Source organism: Erythrolamprus reginae, chromosome 4, assembly GCF_031021105.1.
Source record: "Erythrolamprus reginae isolate rEryReg1 chromosome 4, rEryReg1.hap1, whole genome shotgun sequence".
NCBI classification, from domain to species: domain Eukaryota; kingdom Metazoa; phylum Chordata; class Lepidosauria; order Squamata; family Dipsadidae; genus Erythrolamprus; species Erythrolamprus reginae.
In genome coordinates this window covers 129420716-129447078 of record NC_091953.1, presented here as the reverse complement: position 1 = coordinate 129447078, position 26363 = coordinate 129420716, and positions in this window count along the sequence as shown.

The following is a 26363-nucleotide window of genomic DNA, read 5'->3' as shown; positions in this document are numbered from 1 at the left end:
TGCTACCTTCATTGTGTATTATTGTGTATTGGACAAAAATAAATAAATAAATAAAATTAAATTAAAAACAAACCTAATTAAAAACAAAGATTTAACAGTAGGACAGATTTATCCATTTACGAGGTTGAAACCATACATAAAAGACTTACCAGATAACAATATTGGGACAAAATTCCAGTTTTAGAATTTGAAATTCCTCCTATACAAACTAACGATGACAAAAATATCAGTAATTAATAGAAACGCTACAAGTTTATAAAGGCTGTGAGACAGGCTAGTCAACAAAGAGGTTGGCTCACCTTTGTTGTACAGTGGTACCTCGAGATACGAGTTTAATTCGTTCCGGACCTGGGCTCTTAAGTCGAGCAGCTCTTATCTCGAACGACTTTTCCCCATAGGAATTAATGTAAATAATTTTAATTGGTTCCAGCCCTCAAAAAACTCACAAAGTTAGTCTAAATTATGCAGAAAGACATGTTTTTAATGAAGAAATGTACATGTACATATAAATGAATAATGAAGTTTCTTTCACTTAACTTGTAAACTTTCTTAAACTTTTAAATTTACATATGTTCAACTTCTCTGCCACCCAATCCTGTAGGACAGAGGTCCCCAACCCTTTTTGCACCAGGGACCGGCTTTAAGCGATCAAGAGAGGAATGGGTGAATGAATGGACGGAGGGTGGGAAGGAAGGAAGGAAAGAGGGAAGGGACAGGAACAGAGGAAGGAAGCAAGGAAACTTATGAAAGGGGAGAGTAAGAGAGGAATGAGTGAAGGGAGGGAGGGAGGGAAGAAGGTGGGAAGGAGAAAGAAAAGAAGAAATAGAGGAAGGGAAGGTAAAAGAGAGAAAGAAAAAGAGCAAGAAAGAAAGAAAGAAAGAAAGAAAGAAAGAAAGAAAGAAAGAAAGGGGGAAGGGACAGGAACAGAGGAAGGAAGCAAGGAAACTTATGAAAGGGGAGAGTAAGAGAGGAATGAGTGAAGGGAGGGAGGGAGGGAAGAAGGTGGGAAGGAGAAAGAAAAGAAGAAATAGAGGAAGGGAAGGTAAAAGAGAGAAAGAAAAAGAGCAAGAAAGAAAGCTGCAAGCACCCCCCCCCCCGAGCCCTCCAGGCCGGCTGCAACCTTTTAAAACACGCGCGCCGCTTCGCAGCTGTCTCCTGAAGCCGAACGCGGAAGTTAGCGTTTGGCTTCAGGAGACAGCTCCTTGGCGCTTGTATCTCGAATTTGGGCTTGTAAGTAGAACAAAAATATCTCTCCCCTCCCAGCTCTTATCTCGAGTTGCTCTTAAGTAGAGCAGCTCTTATGTCGGGGTTCCACTGTATATATGTTTAGTTTCTTTCTCTTTTCTTTTCTTTTCTTTTCTTTTCCTTTCCTTTTCTCTTTCTTCTCTTTCCTCCCTCTTCTTTACATTTTCTTCCTTACTTTTTTTTTAAAAAAAAGACACTAAGACACTAACTACTTATTATGAAAGAGGTTTAGTCTGTAAACCATTGAACGATTTATTGGAACACGTTACAGTAGTCCCTCGCTATACCGCGCTTCACCTACTGCGGCTTCACTTCATCGCGGGTTTCTGAGGAAGTCGATCGGCAGATTTAAAAAGCCCAAACTCGATTGGCAGGTTTTTTAAAATATATATATATATATAAAATTGTAAATACTGTATTTAAATACTGTATCTAAAATAAATACTGTGTGGGAAGGGTTTATAAACACTAAAAACAATGAAAACTTACCAAACAATTACAATATAAATACTTAAATAAGTACTATCAGTCGATAAATTCCCCATCGCGGATTTCACCTATCGCGGCCAGGTCTGGAACGTAACACCAGCGATAGGTGAGGGACTACTGTATAGGCAACTGGAACTAGTAATACAACAACAACATGGCCGTGCCTGGCAGCTATTTATAACCTTGTTGTCAGGCTGAGCCAACCAATCCTGTTTCAGCATTTTCCCGCCCAAGGAACAGGGGCGGATATCCTTATTAAACTGTCCCATAGACCAGTGTTTCCCAACCTTGGCAACTTGAAGATATTTGGACTTCAACTCCCAGAATTCAAGAAAAGTTTGTAAGTAGAGCCGTTCTTAGGTAGAGGTACCACTGTATATTTGTAAAATAATAATAATAATAATAATAATAATAATAATAATAATAATAATCTTAATTATGTTTCATATTTTCAGGAAATGATCTTGTGCCTTCCTGTCAGTCATCTAGGAGTCTGTATTTATTCTACATTGGGTTTAATGTATTAACCAAATACATCAAGCCAAATGTATCCTTCATTGCTTCGTATGCATAGAAGAGCTATGGCTGTAGAAACAAGTGAATGGTGATTTGGGATTGAGAGCTGCGTTCAGTTGGGTAGATGACAATTTGTGTGGGCTGACTGCAAACGTTCAAGGTACAATTATATAAGCCATCTGGGGAAGCAGAGATTTTCTTTAAGGCCTTTATAAAAAAAATACCACCGCAAGTGTTCCTCAAATGCAGGAAGTATCTAAATGGAAGGTTTAATTCAATTTACTTAAGAGCATCTCTCTCCAAGCAACATGTCTGTTCTCACTTGCTCTGTACTCATCAATGACTACATTTCTTCATCCTCCAATGCTCAGACTTTGAGCATTGTTCTTTGAAAAGATAAAAACTCATGGGAAAAATGTATATTGTATTTCCTTTGAATGTATTAGCTTTTCTCAATTTGATAAAATTGATAAAAAGACTCTCAAATAGTAACTGTCCTTCTATAAAAATATCTCTAAAATGTGAACATGGAGATTACCAATCTGTTAGTAGGCACACAGTATTTCATTTTATTTTTATTTTCTTCTTTTTAAAAATATTATTAATCTGGTTTTTTAAAAAAGAAGAAAAAACAAGCAAGCAAATAAAAAAAAGGAAAACATGATACAGAAATATAATGTCTATAATGGTCAAGGCATTACACAGTTAGTACCATATATATCTGATGAGAAGATAACCATAAATAACAAAGTGCATTAAATTATTTTATCAATGTGAGAATTCAAATCTCTAATTCCTGTGCCAAAATCTCCCCTACTGGTTGATTAAGAACACAAAAAAAGAAAAATTACTAAAAACATTATAAGTATTAATTTTTAGCTTCCACCTTATAAATAGGTTGCGACCATATTTGGACCGGGAGTCACTGCTCACAGTCACTCATTCTCTTATCACCTCGAGGCTCGACTACTGTAACACTCTCTACATGGGGCTACCTTTGAAAAATGTTCGGAAACTTCAGATCATGCAGAATGCAGCTGCGAGAGCAATCATGGGCTTTTCCAAATATGCCCATGTTACACCAACACTCCGCAGTCTGCATTGGTTGCCGGTCACAATTCAAAGTGTTGGTTATGACCTATAAATCCCTTCATGGCACCGGACCAGATTATCTCAGGGACCGCCTTCTGCTGCACGAATCCCAGCGACCAGTTACGTCCCACAGAGTGGGTCTCCTCCGGGTCCCGTCAACTAAACAATGCCACTTGGCGGGACCCAGGGGAAGAGCCTTCTCTGTGGCTGCCCCGGCCCTCTGGAACCAATACGTAAGTAAGTAAGTAAGTAAGTAGGTAGGTATGTAGGTAAGTAAGTAAGTAAGTAAGTAAGTAAGTAAGTAAGTAAATAAATAAATAAATAAATAAATAAATAAATAAATAAATAAATAAATAAATAAGGTACAATATGAATTGTTTAATTTGGGGCTTGTTTCTGATTCAAATCCTTTACTCAATCCTTTTCCCCCTTAAAAACCATACTCTTAATGTTATATTTTCTTTGATGTGTAATATATAGCATGCATGGAAGCTATCTTTGCTTAAATTTGGTTAGTCTTTTTATAAATAGATGCCGTAGTTCTGTCACGATGTTATAGTCTCCAAGTTTAAATTCCCAGTCTCATGTCTCCCACAATATATCTTGTTTCCAATGTTCTGCTAAATTTATCTTTCCAGCTGTAAACATGTTAATTTTAGGAAATTCTGATATTTTTGTTAATACATCTTGGAATGATGCCTGGTAAGAAAAAAAATGTGCCTTCCCCCATGTTTTTAGCAGCCACAGTCTAGAACTACATCATTTATTTTCAGCAAATATACGTTACCAACTCTAATAGTGTTTCTCACTATGCTGCCTGGGGAATTCTGGGAGTTGAATCCACCCAGCTTAAAGCTTCTAAGATTGAGAAAAAAAATCTCTGTGTAAAAATCCTTGCATATCTGCCATCCCCTAGAGTTCAGTAGGGTGGGCTACTGCCCGGACAGGGGGTAACGCAGTGTGGTAGTGAAAATGGACCTCCACCCCAGAGCACCCAATTTGCACTGAAAGATGTTGAAAGAAAATGCAGGGCATCCTGCATAAGCCACAGGAATCCCAGCGACCAGTTAGGTCCCACAGAGTGGGCCTTCTTCGAGTCCCCTCAACTAAAAAATGTCGTTTGGTGGGACCCAGGGGAAGAGCCTTCTCTGTGGCGGCCTAGTGGAACCAACTCCCCCCAGAGATTAGAATTGCCCCCCCTCACCTTTCGTAAGCTCCTTAAAACCCACCTCTGCTGTCAGGCATGGGGGAACTGAGATATTCTTTCCCCCTAGGCCTCTACAATTTATGCATGGTATGTTTGTATGTATGTTTGGTTTTTATAATAAGGGTTTTTTAGTTGTTTTAGTATTGGATTGTTACACGCTGTTTTTATCACTGTTGTTAGCCGCCCCGAGGCCACGGAGAGGGGCGGAATACAAATCAAATAAATGAATGAATGAATGAATGAATGAATGAATGAATGACTAACTAACCCGGATTGTGGGAGCAATAACCTAGCTCTGTTAAAAAGTGTTATTGCTAACATGTTGTGAGCCGCCCTGAGTCTAAGGAGAAGGACGGCCTAAAAATTGAATGAATGAATGAATGAATGAATGAATGAATGAATGAATAAATAAATAAATAATTAAATAAATAAATAAATGACCCGGATTGTGGGGGCAATAGGCTGGCTCTGTTAAAAAGTGTTATTGCTAACATGTTGCGAGCCGCCCTGAGTCTAAGGAGAAGGACAGCCTAAAAATTGAATGAATGAATGAATGAATGAATGAATGAATAAATAAATAAATAAATGAATAAATGAATAAATAAATAAATGGATAAATAAATAAATAAATAAATAAATAAATAAATAAATAAATAAATAAATAAATAAATAAATAAATAAATAAATAAATAAATAAATAAATAAATAAATAAATAAATAAATAAATAAATAAATAAATAAATAAATAAATAAATAAATAAATAAATAAATAAATAAATAAATAAATAAATAAATAAATAAATAAATAAATAAATAAATAAATGACCCGGATTGTGGGGGCAATAGGCTGGCTCTGTTAAAAAGTGTTATTGCTAACATGTTGCGAGCCGCCCTGAGTCTAAGGAGAAGGACGGCCTAAAAATTGAATGAATGAATGAATGAATGAATGAATGAATGAATGAATGAATGAATGAATACATACATACATACATACATACATACATACATACATACATAAGCCACGCCCACAGTGTGGTAGTAAAAATTTTGGTAGCCCTTCACTGGTAGCATACTATAGTTGTCGCTCTCTCTACAGACAATTTCTACTTTGGTTGGGTGGCCTGTAATCAGCGGTGGGCTACTAGCTGGAACACTAAATTGCACTCACCGCAGCGCATAAGTGCTCATAAGTGCTTGTGGGGCCAGCACGATTTTGCTTCAGCACCTGAAGTGGTAGCAAAATCGTGCACAGAACCGCAGGTACACCGTGTTTCAACAAGGTATTTTTGCTTCTGCACATGCCAAAACAGGGGTGCACCTTTGGCTCCATGCATAATTTTGCTACCTCCGCAGGTAGAGAAGCAAAATCGTGCTGGCCCTGCGAGCACTTACGAGCCGCGGTGGTGAGTGCAATTTAGTGTTCCGGCTAGTAGCCCACCGCTTCCTATAATTGATAGACCCATGAAGTCCTCAGAAGGTATGTTGACTTGAAGAACACCATCCTCAGAAGATGACAGTCTCCTGTTCCATCTCCATTAGGATCTCAGTTATGGAGATGAAACTGATTTGGTCATTTTCATGTTCTAGAACCTTTGACTAATCATGTTCCCTACAGGCATGTCCTCTTCTCTTGATCAACCAGGTTCTCCTATGGCTCCCTAGACCTTTAACTGAAGAGCATGACCAATGAACCAACATTTGCATGGATTTAGCGGTGTAAACAGAAGTTCTGGAAAACTGAATAGGAGTCCTCTAATTAATTAATTTTTTTATTAATTAATCTATCTATCTATCTATCTATCTATCTATCTATCTATCTATCTATCTATCTATCTATCTATCTATTAGATTTGTATGCTGCCCCTCTCCGAAGACTAATCCATTTCCCAGAATATTTGCTTGATAGAATCCATTTATTTTATAAATCTGCAGTAACCCTTCCCATCTGCTGCCTGTATCTGAAGTCTTTCTCAGCCTCAAGAGAAACATAGACACCTGCTTCTTCAAAAGAATTGCAACCAAAACAGCTTCTTGTACCAATGCAGACCATCAAAGTCAAGTTCTGATCTCCTTATCCGCTTTATCAACTCACTCAGAAGTGGCTCTAAAAATGTACTGTAAATGCTATCATGCACCAACAATTAAAGCTGCAACAATTAATTTAAGATGAGCTTTCTCAGTCAGCAGTAATGATGCTCACACCTGGATATCAGAAACATGATCTCATTTCTCAGAAGATTAGCTAAGAAATTAAGGAGGTGCAGAAAATGACTAGGTACTCAAAAAGAGTGGGATGTGACGGTGAAAAATTCACACAGAAGAAGTTCATAGGAATGGGTTTTTTTAAAAAAAAACACAAATTCCAAGTTTCATTGGACTTGTAGCATTGAATTATGCCAAGTCCTATCTGTCGTTACCAGAAGGACTACTGTAGTAAGAAAACCAGTTTAAAAATAGACTGTAAAATATAGCCACCCAAATCAGAGCGTGAGAGCAAGCAACATATGTCTCTTTAAACAACTTCTAAATAACAATTAACCTTGAAAGGGCACAGGTTGCATTTAAAATAAAAATGTCACCGCCAGAACTGCTAGCTGTAAAAATAGCTGTTGCCTAAAGTAACATCTATGATCCTTGCATTCATGCTCTCCCCAGCCTGTATAACTTCAACCCACGTTGTGAATCATTTTCTTCCTCTTGTGACTTCATTTCCTTGACTGATATTTGCAAGATAAATTCCTGCAATGACCTCACCTAACCATTGTTAGCTTTGCCCCGAGAGTATTAGGCAGAGCCACCTCTCAGTGTCTGACCTTATCAAGCTAAACAATAAAATATTTTTAAAAAAATATATATATCAAGGCTCATGATTTGAAACAGAACTCTCTGCAAGCAACGCCTCTGATATTGGGGTCACAAATATTTTTCTTCTTCTTACCTGCAAGCAAACATAAAAGAGGGGAGGGGTTCTTCAAGGTGAATAAGATCAGGATTACAGGGGGTGAGATCCCTTCCCACCTTTCCCACCCCAAGTTGAAAGCTAATATAAGCAGAGCTCACTTACAAAAATATATTGGTAAAAATTGAATGGGTCCAAAGAGGGGCTACAAAAATGGTGGAAGGAAGCATAAAACCTATCAGGAAAGACTTCATGAACTCAATCTGTATAGTCTGGAGGACAGAAGGGAAAGGGGGGACATGATCGAAACATTTAAATATGTTAAAGGGTTAAATAAAGTTCAGGAGGGCACAATCTGAGGTGAGTTGGGGGAAAGATCAGAAGCAACTGAAAGAGTAGTAGATGCTTGGAACAAACGTCTAGCAGACGTGGTCGGTAAACCCACAGTAACTGAATTTAAACATGCCTCGGATAAACATATATCCATCCTAAGATAAAATACAGGAAATAGTATAAGGGCAGACTAGATGGACCCGCTGTCAATCTTCTATGTTTCTACATTTCAACATTGTTCTGCTAGTGGACAAAAGTGTTCCTACAATTCATTTCATAACTGAAAGGGCTAGCCTGTTTCCTATGGATCTTTCAAATTCCTAGACATTTTTTTTTTTTTGGCAACTGCCATTCTCTTTCTACCTCTTTGAACAGGGTTAATGACCTATCATTTCAAGGGCTACTTTTTATCTCTTCAGGAATGCTGCTAGACCAAGGCCACCTCTGCCGAGATCAGTATTCTAAGCTGGTATTATCTCAGAGAGGAGCCACTGCCTCTCATTGTGAGTTTTGAAGATAGCTCACGGTTCTGACCGATTTCGCTGCTGTTAGAAAATGTTCCAGCCTGAATGGTTTCCTTCTGATAAAACAATCCATACTATTACTGCTAACCTATAATGGCCATAACAAATGTTCTCAGCCACTTACTTAGAGAGAACAAGCGTAGTGCCATTTCTATGTTACCTTTAAAGCAGGACTGGTATAGATATGCTCTCAACTGTGCCATGAGCAATCACAAGAATAGAATAGAATAGAGTAGGGTAGGGTAGGGTAGGGTAGAGCAGTAGAATGGAAATGGAAAGAATAGAATGGAATTGAATGGAATGGAAGGGAAGGGAAGGGAAGAGAAGAGAAGAGAAGAGAAGAGAAGAGAAGAGAAGAGAAGAGGATGGGACTTGGAAGGGACTTGGAGGTCTTCTAGTTCAACCCACTTCTTAGGCAAGAAACCCTACACCACTTCAGACAAATGGTTATCTTCTTAAAAACCTCCAGTGTTGGAGCATTCACAACTTCTGGAGGCAAGTTGTTCCACTGATTAATTGTTCTAACTGTCAGGAAATTTCTCCTTAGGTTGCTTCTCTCCTTGATTAGTTTCTACCCATTGCTTCTTGTCCTGCTTTCCAGTGCTTTGGAGAATAGCTTCAGTCCCTCTTGTTTGTGGCGGCGTCTGAGATATTGGAACTGGTATCATGTCTCCCCTAGTCCTTCTAAACTAGACATACCCAGTTCCTGTAACCGTTCTTTATTTGTTTTAGTCTTCAATCCCCTAATCATCTTTGTTGCTCTTCTCTGCATTCTTTCTAGTGTCTCAACATCTTTTTTTACATCATGGCAACCAAAACTGAATGCAGTGTTCCAAGTGTTGTCTTATAAAGTGGTATTATAAAGTGGTATTAATACTTGACGTGATCTCAATTCTATCCCTCTGTTTATGCAACCTACAACTGTGTTGGCTTTTTTGGCAGCTGCTGCCCACGGCTGGCTCATATTTAAATGGTTGCCCACTAGGATTTCAAGATCCCTCTCACAGTTACTACTGTTGAGCAAGGTACCACTTATACTATACCTGTACCTACTAATTCTGGATCCTCTCTCTTACTCTCCTCCCCCTGCCCTCAAATATGGATATTGAAAAAGAGAGAGCAATAGGTGTCGTTACCCAATCACCTGAGCAAGCTTTGAGATACAATTTCATGCTCTCTACATGGGCTACCTTTGAAAAGTGTTCGGAAACTTCAGATCGTGCAGAAATCCAGCTGCGAGAGCAATCATGGGCTTTTCCAAATATGCTCATGTTACACCAACACTCCGCAGTCTGTATTGGTTGCCGATCAGTTTCTGGTCACAATTCAAAGTGTTGGTTATGACGTATAAAGCCCTTCATGGCACCGGACCAGATTATCTCAGGGACCGCCTTCTGCTGCACAAATCCCAGCGACCAGTTAGGTCCCAAAGAGTGGGTCTTCTCCGGGTCCCGTCAACTAAACAATGCCGCTTGGCGGGACCCAGGGGAAGAGCCTTCTCTGTGGCGGCCCCGGCCCTCTGGAACCAACTCCCCCCAGAGATTAGAATTGCCCCCACCCTCCTTGCCTTTCGTAAGCTACTTAAAACCCACCTCTGCCGCCAGGCATGGGGGAACTGAGATACTCTTTCCCCCTAGGCCGTTACAATTTTATGCATGGTATGTCTGTATGTCTGTTTGGTTTTTATTATAATGGGTTTTTAATTGTTTTTAGTAATTGGATTATATGCTGTTTTATTATTGCTGTTAGCCGCCCTGAGTCTTCGGAGAGGGGTGGCATACCAATCCAATAAATAAATACATAAATGAATGAATGAATGAATAAAGAAAGAAAGAAAGAAAAAAGAAAGAAAGAAAGAAAGAAAGAAAGAAAGAAAGAAAGAAAGAAAGATGAGTCCCAAATGTTCAAGTACTGGTATGTGGTGCTTCCTGTCTCTCATTGTCCTGGAGAGTAATGCTACCATAATCAGAGCTAAAAAAGGAATTAAGACAAATATAAGTCTTCCAGGATAATATTGCAGGATCCAATTAGGGCTGGTCAACAAGATCAGAGGTTTAGTCTTCTGACCATTCAGACTCAAGCTGGACCACATCTTCAAGGAGAGTCTCTCTACTAGAAGGTGTTAGAGGGAACTTGGTTCTGGTTCATGTTTTCCATGCTCCAAAAGGCAAAGAAAGTTGCAAGAAAGCACACGCAGAGGGGGAAGTGACCTTTTTGTATGTCCTCTCTGCTCCACAGACTGGTTCAAAAGCACTTTCTAAATCCATATCATTCATTTGCCATTCTAATCTTTTTGCAACAGAAACAATAAAGTCTTAAGGGATTAAGATGTCACAAGCACTTGATAATCAGCACGGATCATGTTAGCGTTTTAAAACGATGTAATTTAAAAAAAGAAAAGGAAAGTGAGTGTAATGCTATAAATTCTGAGTAAAATTGAATTATTACTTTTGACTCTCAGTATAGCAGGGAAGGCGTTGAGACCAGGTTTTTGTGAGTTTGAAGGAATCAAAAAGGGGGAAACTGAACAAAATCAATATTTCATGCTTTTCACTTATTTTTTAGGGCAACCATATCTGGACAGGCGTTGGAGCTCCATATAGCAGGACTCCTGCAGTCCAACTATGGCAGCTCATAAATCTACTCCTAACATACATCAGGGGAAGCTCATTTTTAAAATTGTAATTTTATATTTTATTTTTTTTTAAAGGATGAAAACTCTGACATTCTAGGCTTGCCTTTAATTAGATGGGTGGGTGGATGAACAGTTAGAAGAAAGCAAATGACTAAAAATAAAGTATTTCTTAATTTAGAATACAGTAGTTTTATTATTATTTTTTTAAAAGAAAATCTAATTACTGTAATTACATTTACTTAATATCATGGCAGATGACAGCACTCAATCTGCCTTGACTAATATCAACACTAGTATTTGATTTAAATAAAATTCAGAACTTTAGACTAGACTGTAGAGAGGGGAGGGGAGGGGGGGGAGGGGAGGGGAGAGCAGGAGAGAGGAGAGGATGAGAGAAGAGTGGAAGGGAGGAGATAAGAGGAGAAGAGAGGAGATGAAATGAGATGAGAGTGGAAGAGAGGAGAGGAGAATGGAAGAGAGGAGAAGAGAGGAGAGGAGAGTGGAAGAGAGGAGAGGAGAGTGGAAGAGAGGAGAGGAGAGTGGAAGAGAGGAGAGGAGAGTGGAAGAGAGGAGAGGAGAGGAGATGAGATGAGACGAGATGAGAGGAGAGGAGAGTGGAAGAGAGGAGATGAGATGAGACGGGAGGAGAGGAGAAGAGAGGAGAGTGGAAGAGAGGAGATGAGAGGAGGGGAGAGGAGAGTGGAAGAGAGGAGATGAGAGGAGAGGAGAAGAGAGGAGAGTGGAAGAGAGGAGAAGAGAGGAGAAGAGAGGAGAGGAGAGTGGAAGAGAGGAGATGAGAGGAGAGGAGAGTGGAAGAGAGGAGAGGAGAGTGGAAGAGAGGAGAGGAGAGTGGAAGAGAGGAGATGAGATGAGATGAGATGAGACGAGAGGAGAGTGGAAGAGAGGAGATGAGATGAGACGAGAGGAGAGGAGAGGAGAGTGGAAGGGAGGAGATGAGATGAGACGAGAGGAGAAGAGAGTGGAAGAGAGGAGAGGAGAGGAGAAGAGAGGAGAGTGGAAGAGAGGAGAAGAGAGGAGAGGAGAGTGGAAGAGAGGAGATGAGAGTGGAAGAGAGGAGAGGAGAATGGAAGAGAGGAGAAGAGAGGAGAGGAGAGTGGAAGAGAGGAGAGGAGAGTGGAAGAGAGGAGAGGAGAGTGGAAGAGAGGAGAGGAGATGAGATGAGATGAGACGAGATGAGAGGAGAGGAGAGTGGAAGAGAGGAGATGAGATGAGACGGGAGGAGAGGAGAAGAGAGGAGAGTGGAAGAGAGGAGATGAGAGGAGGGGAGAGGAGAGTGGAAGAGAGGAGATGAGAGGAGAGAAGAGAGGAGAGTGGAAGAGAGGAGAAGAGAGGAGAAGAGAGGAGAGGAGAGTGGAAGAGAGGAGATGAGAGGAGAGTGGAAGAGAGGAGAGGAGAGTGGAAGAGAGGAGAGGAGAGTGGAAGAGAGGAGATGAGATGAGATGAGATGAGACGAGAGGAGAGTGGAAGAGAGGAGATGAGATGAGACGAGAGGAGAGGAGAGTGGAAGGGAGGAGATGAGATGAGACGAGAGGAGAAGAGAGTGGAAGAGAGGAGAGGAGAGGAGAGGAGAAGAGAGGAGAGTGGAAGAGAGGAGAAGAGAGGAGAGGAGAGTGGAAGAGAGGAGATGAGAGGAGAGGAGAGTGGAAGAGAGGAGAGGAGAGTGGGAGAGAGGAGATGAGATGAGACGAGAGGAGAGGAGAGGAGAGGAGAGTGGAAGGGAGGAGATGAGATGAGACGAGAGGAGAAGAGAGTGGAAGAGAGGAGAGGAGAGGAGAGGAGAAGAGAGGAGAGTGGAAGAGAGGAGAGGAGAGTGGAAGAGAGGAGGGTGGAAGGGAGGAGAGGAGAGGAGAAGAGAGGAGAGGAGAGTGGAAGAGAGGAGAGGAGAGTGGAAGAGAGGAGATGAGATGAAATGAGATGAGAGGAGAGGAGAGAAGAGGAATAGCAAACACCTTCAAAGTTTGGCCAAAAAAATATGTGGTGCTGTGGTTAGAGTACAGTGCTGCAAACTACTTCTGCTGATCCACAGCTACCAGCACTGGCAGATCGAATCTCAGTAAGCTCAAGGTTGACTCATCCTTCCTTCCTTCCAAGGTCGGTAAAATGAGGACCCAGATTGCTGGGGGCAATTTGCTGACTCTCTGTAAACCACTTGGGGAAAGCTGTAAAGCACTGCAAAGTGGTATATAAGTCTAAATGCTATATTGCTATATGTAATGACAGTTAAGAGAGCATGTTAAATTATTGTCCAATAAAAATACAATTTTACATGTTGATTGAATGACGCTTAGATCTGTATATGTTTTAATGTTACATTTCACTACCAAAATATATGTGTTAGCTATGTTTCTTATGAGTCATAAAAATATTTTCAAAGCTCTTTCTTATTCAGCCTGAGGTGGTGATTGGTTTTTTTTTTTAATCCAAGCACTCTAATACCTTGTAAAGAATTATCTATTTCAGGCGAAGATCTTTTGTAGATCTACTGATATCACTATGATGATTTATACCTCCCTTAGCAACTGTCAGCTTTCTGGCCCAGCAACTAAAGATAATCCTTCATCTTTTAAAGCGATCCCACCTTATTCGATATGTTATTAAAAGGGATGGTGAGCAATTATACATCCACGGAAACATCCACTGGGATTAGTCATATAGTAATTTATTTAAGATAGGGGTTTTTTTCCCCTCCTTATTTATTTTCTTAAAGTCATACAAAAATAACATGCTGCAAATTGAAGTGACTACAGCTGGCATTTCGTTTGTAGAAATTAAAGTTGAAAGTTTAGTTGGGGGAAATGACCAGGGGTAAAAAATCCAGCAGGTTCTGATAGGTTCTGGAGAACTGGTAGCAGAAATTTTGAGTAGTTTGGGGAAAAATACCACCTCTGGGTGGGATGGGAATGGAGATTTTGCAGTATCCTTCCTCCGGGAGTGGGATAGAGAATAGGGATTTTGCAGTATCCTTCCCCCAGGAGAGGGGTAGAAAATAGGGATTTTGCAGTATTCTTCCCCCAGGAGTGGGGTAGAAAATAGGGATTTTGCAGTATCCTTCCCCCAGGAGTGGGGTAGAAAATAGGGATTTTGCAGTATCCTTCCCCCTGGAGTGGGATAGTGAATGGGGATTTTGCACTATCCTTTCCCCAGGAGAGGGGTAGAAAATAGGGATTTGGCAGTATTCTTCCCCCAGGAGAGGGGTAGAAAATAGGGATTTGGCAGTAATCCTTCCCCAGGAGTGGGGTAGGGAATGGGGATTTTGCAGTATCCTTCCCCCAGGAGAGGGATAGGGAATGGAGATTTTGCAGTATCCTTTCCCCAGGAGTGGGATAGAAAATAGGGATTTTGCAGTATCTTTCCCCCAGGAGTGGGGTATGGGAATGGAGATTTTGCAGTATCCTTTCCCCAGGAGTGGGGTAGAAAATAGGGATTTTGCAGAATCTTTTCCCCAGGAGAGGGGTAGGGAATGGAGATTTTGCAGTATCCTTCCCCCAGGAGTGGGGTAGAAAATAGGGATTTTGCAGTATCCTTCCCCAGGAGTGGGGTAGAAAATAGGGATTTTGCAGTATCTTTCCCCCATGAGAGGGGTAGAAAATAGAGATTTTGCAGTATCCTTCCCCAGGAGTGGGGTAAGGAATAGGGATTTTAGGGTATCCTTCCCCAATCATGCCCACCAAGCCACATCAACTAAGCCACACCCACCAAGCCACACCCACCAAGCCACACCCACCAAGCAATAGTAAAAAAAATGGATTGCACCACTAGCAATGACTAATTTTAGTTACTGAAAAAAACCCACCAAATATCAGCAGAAGTGGTGTGAAGCATCTAGGGATCAACTAGAAAGCCATCACATGATCTCGCCCATTGGGATTATAGTTTGCTGCAATGAATGAATGAATGAATGAATGAATGAGTCAATCTTAATAATAAATTAGATGAAGGAAGAATCAGGAGATCTGATCAAATGCCTGTCAGAAGAGATTATTTTTTTCCATCAATCCAATGGTTCTGTGCATATTCCACAATTTAGGAATGTTAAAGCAGATCTTTGAAGTATATATGGAATTATTTTGTTAATAGAAAAAAAAATGTACTAATTTATATAATTGAGAAAAATTATAGTCTAGTCTTTATAATATAAATATAGTGACTTTAATGCTAATATAATGCTAATATAATGCTAATATCTTTTATTAATTTATTTTTCTTTGATTTTCTTCTGTACTTACTATTGTGTTTTATTTTTAAAAGTGGAAAATTAATAAGAATATTTAAAAAGAAAAAGAAGTAAGAAGTAAAGCAGATCTTTAAGGCAAAGCTTAATTAAAATCATTAAAATGATGATTAGAAATTAGTTGCAACAGAAGGGGTAGATCAGCCTGGGAGTAAAGTAAGGGTGTGCTTAAGATAGTATATATATTTCACCAGAAGAGCCCTTCACTCCTCAACTCGAAACAGAATATCCTACGAAAATAGACTAACAATCCTGGGCCTAGAAAGCCTAGAACTACGGCGCCTAAAACACGAGTTGAGTATTGCCCACAAGATCATATGCTGCAACGTCCTATCGGTCAATGACTACTTCAGCTTCAACCGCAACAACACAAGAACACGCAACAGATTCAAACTTAATACGAACCGCTCCAAACTTGACTGTAAAAAATATGATTTCAACAATCGAGTTATCGAAGCGTGGAACTCATTGCCGGACTCAATTGTGTCAACCCCTAACCCCCAACATTTCTCCCTTAGACTCTCCACGATTGACCTCTCCAGGTTCCTAAGAGGCCAGTAAGGGGCGTATATAAGTGCATTGGTGTGCCTTTCATCCCCTGTCCAATTGTCTTTCCTTTCTCTCACTTATCATATATATTTTCTTTTTTTCATATATCCCCTCCTCTAAGTTCACTTTTACCCTTATATATATTCCTACATGTCTATTTTTCTTCCTATGTATTTGTGGATTGGACAAATGAATAAATAAATAAATAAAATATAAGCAGAATGTGGTATGGATGCAACAAAAGCTAACAGAATTGCTATTGTTATGTAGAGAGGCATTTGAGAGTACATTAAGGGGCTGGTGACAAAGGACTTTAGTGAAGAACTGAATGTCATCTGTTTGAGTTTCTCCTACACTAAAGAGGGATGGAGCACTCCTCTTCATTTGAGAGAAAGGTATAATGACATTGTGATTGATAGCTACTTCCTCAAGTAGAGCAACTGTTATAGGAAGCAAAGGTGTCTCTTTCAAGTGCACTTATTGCCATAATTCAAGAACAATTTGTGTGTGTGTGTGTGTGCAACTGTTTGCATGTGTGTGGCATGTCTATTTCAACCAAAATTGCATGAACACATGGCAGAAAAATCATCCCAGTTAAGAGAAGCTTGTTACTATGATATTGATTTACCATCAGATTTGAGGAGAACTTCCATAGCAAGGCATCACGCTCTCTACATGGGGCTACCTTTGAAAAGTGTTCGGAAACTTCAGATCGTGCAGAATGCGGCCGCAAGAGCCATCGTGGGGCTTCCTAGATTCGCCCATGTTTCTGCAACATTCCGCGGCCTGCACTGGCTGCCGATCGGTTTCCGGTCACAATTCAAAGTGTTGATAATGAACTTAAAAGCCCTACATGGCATTGGGCCAGAATACATCTGGAACCACCTTCTACCGCACGAATCCCAGCGGCCGATAAGATTTATTTATTTATTTTATTTATTATTTATTATTTGGATTTGTATGCCGCCCCTCTCCGAAGACTCGGGGCGGCTCACAACAAGTGGAACAAATCATAAATAATCCGACTAAATTTAAAATATTTGAAGATTTAAAAAACCCCATATACTAACAGACACGCACAGAAGCATACCATGTATAAATTAAAACATGCCCAGGGGGAGATGTTTCAGTTCCCCCTTGCCTGACGGCAAAGGTGGGTTTTAAGGAGTTTACGGAAAGCAGGAAGAGTAGGGGCAGTTCTAATCTTCGGGGGGAGCTGGTTCCAGAGGGCCAGTGCCGCCACAGAGAAGGCTCTTCCCCTGGGGCCCGCCAACCGACATTGTTTAGTTGACGGGACCCGGAGAAGGCCCACTCTGTGGGACCTAATCGGTCGATCCCTGGCCTTCTCTGGGTCCCGTCGACCAAACAATGTCGTTTGGCAGGCCCCAGGGGAAGAGCCTTCTCTGTGGCGGCCCCGGCCCTCTGGAATCAACTCCCCCCAGAGATTAGAACGGCTCCCACCCTGCTTGTCTTTCGCAAATTACTCAAGACCCACCTTTGTTGCCAGGCATAGGGGAGTTAGGATATTCCTTCCCCTAGGCCATTACAAGTTATGTATGGTATGTTTGTGTGTATGTTTGGTTTTTATAATAAGGGTTTTTAGTTGTTTTATTAAATTGGATTGTTACATGTTGTTTTTTATTATTGTTGTTAGCCGCCCCGAGTCTGCGGAGAGGGGCGGCATACAAATCCAATAAATAAAATAAAATAAATCAATAAATAAATTACAGAGATGTAGCACCCTACACATTGTGCAAATCTTTATACAGGTGTACCCTGATTCTCCTCCAGGAATGACGAGAACAAAATGAGGATGGTGAAATTTGCATTAGGGTCAGGGGTGGCCTCTCAAATATTACGGACAGTCAGCACAGTGAAGTGAACCTGTTGGAAATAAGGCACTGACATTTGATTCTGGATGACCTGGAATATCAGCAATTTAATAGCTTCAGAGAGTTTGACCTGAAGGTACCAAAACACTCTCAAAGAAGTTCAGAGGTCAGCTAAGGAGCAAACAATAAGCTGCCCAGAGTGTTGCAAAAAGGGAAAAATAAAAGAAAGTAATTGGCCGGTGGGATGAAAATGAATATTAGGTGACATAACAGCACACCTGGAGTTCTTTGCAGGGAATCTTTGGCCAAGTTGAGGATCAACACCAGATTTTTCTTCCTCACAGCTTATAATTTTCACCCAAACCCAGCTGGCATCACTGTTGGCAGCTTGAGACAACTATTGTCTCTGTGCTCATTGCACAATGATCTGCAAACAAAACAGCAAACATGCTGGAGAGGAAGGTGGCCGAGCCTCCATGAACCTCCCATGAACACAAAAGCTGTTGTTTTCCATAAATTCTTCTAGGGTATCTAGCTACAAACCCTCAGGGATGCAAGTAAGAACGCTGTATGGTATCCAACAGGCCAAATGCCAGTGGACAATTTTCAGGGTGATGCACAAAGAGGTTGTCCAAAATGGGGACACAATCTGAAGTTAGTTTCGGAAAATATAGAGTAGTTGGGGGGAAGAAAGAATAGTAGATTCTTGGAACAAACTTCCAGCAGACGTGGTTGGTAAATCCACAGTAAGTGAATTTAAACACGCCTGGGATAAACATATATCCACCCTAAGATAAAATACAGGAAATATTATAAGGGCAGACTAGATGGACCATGAGGTCTTTTTCTGCTGTCTATCTTCTATGTTTCTATGCTTCTAATGCCCTTAGCAAGGGAAGATGGTTTGGTGCCAACCAGTGAAGGGCTACCAAACTTTTTACTACCATACTGTGGGTTTGGCTTATGCAGGACGCCCTGAATTTCCTTTCAACATCTTTCAGTGCAAATTGGGTGCTCTGGGGTGGAGCTCCATTTTCGCTACCCCACCAAGTTCCCCCCGCCCCCCACCATCTGGGTAGCAGCCCACCCCTGATACCAACTTTTGAATTGCAAAAGGCACCTGATGGCTGATTATATATATATATATATATATATATATATATATATATATATATATATATATGTGTGTGTGTGTGTGTGTGTGTGTGTGTGTGTGTGTGTGTGTGTGTGTCTAAGGCACCTGCTCAAAAAAATAAAGAGAACACTTTAGCAACACAATATAACTCGAAGTAAATCAAACTTCTCTGAAATCCAACTGTCCACTTAGGAAGCAACACTGATTGACAATCAATTTCACATGCTTTTGTGCACATTCACCTTTGTACAGAACAAAGTATTCATTCAGATCTAGGATGTGTTATTTGAGTGTTCCCTTTTATTTATTTTTATTTTTTGGAGTAGTTTTTCAAGGCCACCACAGAGAAGGCTCTTCCTCTGGGCCTAGCCAAATGACATTGTCTAGTTGACAGGACTTGGAGAAGGCCGATTCTGTGGGACCTAACTGGTCGCATGCATCATTAAACCAAGAACCGGCCCTACCCATACATCATTCCAGTTTTACTTCTTGACATGCCCAACTGACGCATCTTCATTTCGGTCTAGACACAGAACCGATTCAAAAGGTAATGGAAAATCATTGGCATTGAAGAACTGATGAAGATGTGTCTCCTTAAGAATCAAGGGGAGTTATTTTATTCTGTTCTGGAAAGGAGATTTATTTATTTATTTATTTATTTATTTATTTATTTATTTATTAAATTTGTATGCCGCCCCTCTCTGTAGACTCGGGGCGGCTCACAGCAGTGATAGAAACAATGTACAATACAAATCTAATAATACGGAGTTAAAAACCCATAATTTAAAAAACATGCACACAACACACCATACATAAATTATATATGCCTGGGGAAGATATTTCAATTCCCCCATGCCTCACGGCAGAGGTGGGTTTTGAGAAGTTTACGAAAGGCAAGGAGGGTGGGGGCAATTCTGATCTCTGGGGGGAGTTGGTTCCAGAGGGCCGGGGCCGTCACAGAGTAGGCTCTTCCCCTGGGTACCGCCAAATGACATTGTTTAGTCGACAGGACCTGGAGAAGGCCAACTCTGTGGGACCTAACTGGTCGCTGGGATTCGTGCGGCAGAAGGCGGTCCCGGAGATATTCTGGTCTGATGCCATGTAGGGCTTTATAGATTATAACCAACACTTTGAATTGTGACCGGAAATTGATCGGCAACCAATGCAGACTGCGGACTGTTGGTGTGACATGGGCATACCTGGGGAAGCCCATGATTGCTCTCACAGCTGCATTCTGCACGATCTGAAGTTTCCAAACACTTTTCAGAGGTAGAGAGCATTACAGTAGTCGAGCCTCGAGGTGATGAGGGCATGAGTGACTGTGAGCAGTGAGTCCCGGTCCAGATAGGGCTGCAACTGGTGCACCAGGTGAACCTGGGCAAACGCCCCCCTCGCCACAGCTGAAAGATGTTTCTCTAATGTGAGCTGTGGATCGAGGAGGACGCCCAAGTTGCGGACCCTCTCTGAGGGGCTCAGTAATTCCCCCCCCCAGAGTGATGGACGGACAGATGGAATTGTCTTTGGGAGGCAAGACCCACATCCACTCCATCTTATCAGGGTTGAGTTTGATCTGTTGACACCCTTCCATACCCTAACAGCCTCCACGCACCGGCACATCACTTCCACTGCTTCGCTGACTAAAAGAATATGGTGTTGGCAAGAGAGGGCAGACTTGGGGCTAGGATTGACCTTCTGTCTCGTGTTATTGGTCTAACCTACATGACAATGTTCTTGTGCTGGGAATATGGGCCAGCTTCTTACATGGGTGTCTGCCAGCTGTGTTCCAAAAAGTCAAAGCAAACACTGGCCACAACAGTTCAATCAAAGCTCTGATTATATTTGTCGGGTGGTTTGTTCATTTTTAAATGGGCCATGCAGATAAAAGACTGGAATAACTTTGATAAAACTTCTGTGGTTTCATAATCCTCTTCTTGACTTTTCGGGCCATTCATTCAGACCCCCCCAGCTTCTCATACACACCAGTGTCAATTGTTTGGAATCGATGTGAATCAATCTGTTTTTGCGAAAGTTTCCAGAAATAGGAAATGGGAATAAATTAAGCTAGTACCAATGATTTTAGAGGCTTTTTTTTTTTTGCAAGTGTCTGCTATTACTTCTTGAAAGAAAAAAGTGTACCCCAAGCCTCTTACTTACCAAGAAAACAAAGCATTTAGTCAGCCGTGACAAGAGCAAAATAGTCTTATTTGAAATATTGGTTAGGTGCTAATGCTTTTTCCATTCCTAAGGTAGTTTCATTTCACTCTGCTTCTCATGAATAATAAAGTCAGCCTATCCTGATAAAAATAAATCTAATGGTTCAGAGAAGAATGGTTGAGTAAGAAAGGGAAGAGGGGGAGACAGACAGACAGACGGAATGGAGATAGAGAGATATAGTGTAATGTGTAATGCAGGACAATAATGTATATCCCAAAAATGCTTTTCAAAAAGAAAATGAACTTTGTTTTGTTTTGAAAATGTTTTGCTTCTTATCCATGAAACTTCTTCAGTTCTTTAGACTTTCATTACATCATCGCGATGTGTTCTGCCGGCGTGTTTCAACCAACCGTAATTACAGGGTAATTAGTCCAGGAAGACACACACCACACAATAAAAGGAAAACCCAAAAGTTTTTATAAACATAAAACCAGAAACAGCTCCCTTTTTAAATGTCAAAGGGATTTTCTGGTACACACACGGCACAGGTTAAATGCAATCCAATTGCTCACCCAATAACTGGGAAATTGAGTCCAATTTTAAAGTCCAGAGTCCACACACAATCCTGAACAGCACCAAAACCACGATCTTGATGAAACAATGAATCAGATAAACTGCCATGAGGCTAAAACACCAAGCTGCACTTTTATCTGTAGCAGTAATTACAGCAGCCCCACCCAACCACTGGTGGCCTCATTTTCTCTTGTAATAATCCTTCAGTTGTTGTCTCCTATGCATCACTCTACGCATGCGTGGATGTGTCATTACTTTTTGTTCAGAATCCAGGGATGATACAGATGATTGATCTCCTCCTGGGCTGTCTGCCACCTCCCCTCTTCCCTGTCACTCACGCTTCCTTGGTCAGAGGAGGCTTCGTCGGCAGATTCCATCAGGAGCAAAACAGGCCTGCAGCATGTGAATGTCTCCCCCACATCCACCTGCACATTCCTTGGGGCAGGAGCTGGGCCAGAGCTAACCACAACACTGGTGTTACTCATTTTGGGTAATAAAACACCTTTAAGAAAACCACCATGCTCAGAGAGCAGGGAAACCCCAACTGTTTGACCATGGACTACAAATATTCACTTCTATTGATACTATTCAGTTTCTCTCGGATCAACTGCTTTGAAAAGATCATTGTGCTTTCCAATCTCCTACTGATTCAAGCAAATGGGAAGTAAATATTCCTTCCTTTTTTAAACTTTCCCCTCCCCAAAATCATTAATCCTTGCTGGCATGATACCTTCCACACTTTCATTGATAACACAAGTTTCCAACTGGATTTCTGGCCTATTATACACTAAGGAAGCAAAAAACCCCATAGAAAGACGGTATGGCATAGCATGGTATGGTGTATGCAGTGATGGGCTGCCAAATTCTTTACTGCCCCACTGTGGGCATGGCTTATTTTGTGGATGTGGCTTGTCGGCCCTGTGCCCACGTGGGAGTGGCTTGACAATCATGTGACTAGGGTGGCTTAAAGATCATGTGATTGGGTGGGAGGGGCTTACCCACCAAGATAAGTTTTCAAATAGGTGCTTGGACTCTTTTTCAGTTGATTAAGTCACAATAGCCACAAAAAGGACAAATGACAGACAGCATTATTTGTTGAAGGGCACAGAAACATTTTAAGGTTTTGTACTGAACCCACAAGGTTCAGTATGATAACAGATTAGGCAAGTAGCTCAATTTTCTTTAATTGCAATAAAAAGTTCAATTCTAGATTAAATTGTTTATGGGTAAAAATGTACTATTTAATTATTTCCTATTTTAAAAGCAATGAAGGATCATACTATGATACTAGGGAAGGAAGGACAATGATAAAACTATTAAGTATTCAATAAATAGTGCATAAATCTACTAGTCCCACTGCGTCTCCCCGCCCGTGGGGACAGCAACCAATTACTGGGTATATGGTGTGGTATGGTTAGTAGTGATGGGCGAACCCAACGGTGTTTGGGTTTGGCAAGTTCGGCCGAACTTTACGCAAAATTCGGCTGAACCCGAACTGAACCCGAACTCAAACCTGAATGGGGAATCCCTCCCACAAATAGATTCCGGGGGTGGAGCTTTGACATCACTGGCAGGTTGTGAAGGACGCCAAGGTAATCAGTTCCTGGATTCCATGGAATCCATGGAATCCAGGAACTGATTACCTTGGCGTCCTTAGCAACCTGCCTGTGACGTCAAAGCTCCGAACGCCAAACACAACCCCGAACTTTGCCCGAAGTTTGAAAAAAATTCAGGTTTGTGTTCAGCATATCGAACACCGCAAAATTCGGTACGGACCCGAATTGTGCAGGTTCTTTTCACCCATCACTAGTGGTTAGGTGTGGTACACTATGATACAGAATGGAAGAGAGAGTAGAGTAGAGTAGAGTAGAGTCAAGTTGAGTCGAATCAAGTAGAGTAGAGGCAAGCTTTAATGGCCAAGGACATACATGTAAAACAACATACCTAATTATGATACCAACAAGAGAATGTTGTAGAAAAGATGAGAAGGATAATAGCAATATGCTATAAACTGAATTATTGTTAGCAATAACTTATGAAATTGTTTGGTCTACTATCCAAACGGCTAGGCTGAAAAAAGAATCCTCACCCTCTCATTCTCTAGAGGAATTAGAGATGAGGCATATGCCAATTATGAAAGTGATGAAATCCATGCCTTCAAATAAGCATTCCTGTCAATGAATTTCAGACAATTTAGCCTGGTGCCAAAGTTCAATCTACAAGAGGTATTGCGGACAGTTTTAATAAACTGCCAAGAATTACTTTTTTGATTCTTCATCTCTCCAAGCAAGCCATCTTCAGAGCCAGAGATGAAAAAGAAGGTTATTTATGTAATGATGAATTCTCCACCATCTCTCATTTCAACAACCTTAATATTTATCCGTTGGGCATTTTTAGATGTTTCTGTTGCTCAGCAACTAAGTTTATGAATGAAGATGGTGGAAAGACCATGAATAGCAACCTGGTTTTGCTTTGTTTTCACCGTGGCAAAAAAGGAGACCTGTGAACCAGAGGTTTTGAAATGCTGCAGTGGAAAGAACAGCTGAAATTATCTAACATGGATATGGCATCCGAAAATAAAACTGATTTGCCTCTGACATGTGCCAACCAGTTTTACTCCCCAAATCAATTTGACCATGGCATGCTCATAAAGATTAGAACTGTTATTTTTAAATCATTTAAGGAAATCTAGAAATACCCCAATAGATAAATGATAAATAGATAGATAGATGGATGGATGGATGGATGGATGGATGGATGGATGGATGGATGGATGGATAGATAGATAGATAGATAGATAGATAGATAGATAGATAGATAGATAGATAGATAGATAGATAGATCTGATCTGACTGCTATGATTGGAAGAATTGTTTGGAATGATGCTTCAAATGTAGCAAAGTCACTTCATCTTCTCATATTTATGGTGCACCTTTCCAAATTACATGTGAATGCACAGAAGATACTTCTGCCTTCAGATGCGGCCAGCCAGCGACAATCCATTTTGAATTATTTCCATCCACATAAACATCTAGAGCAGGGGTGTCAAACTCAAGGCCCAAAGGACAGATCCGGCCCACGGAGTGCTTATATTTGGCCTACAAGGCCATCTTGGAAATATCAAAAGACTGGCCGGTGGTTCTTCTGCCAGACAAATTGGTGCTTGGAAGGGCTGCAGGCAGCCCTCCCAACCTCCATTTTGTTTGCAGGAGGCCATTGCAGTAAAAACGGAGCTTGGGAGGCTGTTTTCACTGGCAGAGCACTTGCGCGACCATAGGGCCCTCCGACATGAGTGATGTCAAATTGGCCATACACACCCTGGCGACACACGCACCCTGCCCCCAAAGGTCAAAGACAATCCTGATGTGGCCCTCAATGAAATTGAGTTTGACACCCCTAGATCACCAGGGAAGACCTTCAAATGAATGATGTTGAATTTTTGCAAAGCAGCTCTCATTCATGATGAAGTTATGATTGAAGCATCCTTCAAATGATGCACATCACATTGTACTTTTAGAAATTTGGATAAAGAGAGTAAGATCCTAACGCATGTAAGCCCTCCGAACAATTGTGTTGACTCTTCTGCAGGCCACATAGCCAAATCAGTAGAAAAAATAATTTACTGCTTCTATAATGACCAGCCGCCAATAGAGTGACAAAAGATCACCTTCATAATTACACACACATATTTTTTTCCAGCCAAAATAGTTATAGTTTAAATTTTTTTAAAAAATGTGGTTTTTACTCCAAAGACCTCAATTTGATTGGTAAGTTTAGAGGAAATTTCATTGTATGAAAGAGCAGGGCATTTTCAAAGAAGGGTCTTTTCAAAATTATAGTCTGAGACTTATTCTTGTTTCCATGGAAATGACCTTTTCCTATTCTATGGAAATGGAAGTAGTTTTATATATTCTCTTCTTCCGGCTTTATTACACCAGCAAAAGCTATAATTCAAAATATAGCCAGGAATACAGGAAACAGTGAAGTAACTCTATGGCCGGGAAATTTTAGAATGCAAAGTCATTCTAAAGTGAATATTCTGAGCAGAGCCTAATTACAAGCGGTGTGCTACAAGGGTCTATTGTGGGTCCTATTCTTTTTAATATCTTTGTGAGTCACATAGGAGAATGTTTGGTAGGGAAGGTGTGCCTATTTGCCGATGACTCTAAAGTGTGCAATAGGTTTGATATTCCTGGTGGTGTCTGCAATATGGCAAATGATTTAGCTTTACTAGATAAGTGGTCAAAGCAATGGAAACTGCAGTTTAATGTTTCCAAATGTAAAATAATGCACTTGGGCAAAAGGAATCCTCAATATGAGTATTGTATTGGCAGTTCTGTGTTAGCAAAAACTTCAGAAGAGAAGTATTTAGAGGTAGTGATTTCTGACAGTCTCAAAATGGGTGAACAGTACAGTCAGGCGGTAGGGAAAGAAAGTAGAATGCTTGGCTGCATAACTAGAGGTATAACAAGCAGGAAGATGGAGATTGTGATCCCGCTGTATAGATCGCTGGTGAGGCCACATTTGGAATACTGTGTTCAGTTCTGGAGACCTCACCTACAAAAAGCTATTGATAAAATTGAACGGGTCCAAAAACGGGCTACAAAAATGGTGGAAGGTCTTAAGCATAAAACGTATCAGGAAAGACTTCATGAACTCAATCTGTATTGTCTGTAGGACAGAAGGGAAAGCGGGGACATGATCGAAACATTTAAATATGTTAAAGGGTTAAATAAGGTCCAGGAGGGAAGTGTTTTTAAAAGGAATGTGAACATAAGAAAAAGGGGGCACAATCTGAGGTTAGTTGGGGGAAAGATTAGAAGTAACGTGAGAAAATATTATTTTACTGAAGGAGTAGTAGATCCTTGGAACAAATTTCCCAGCAGACGGGGTTGGTAAATCCACAGTAACTGAATTTGACCATGCCT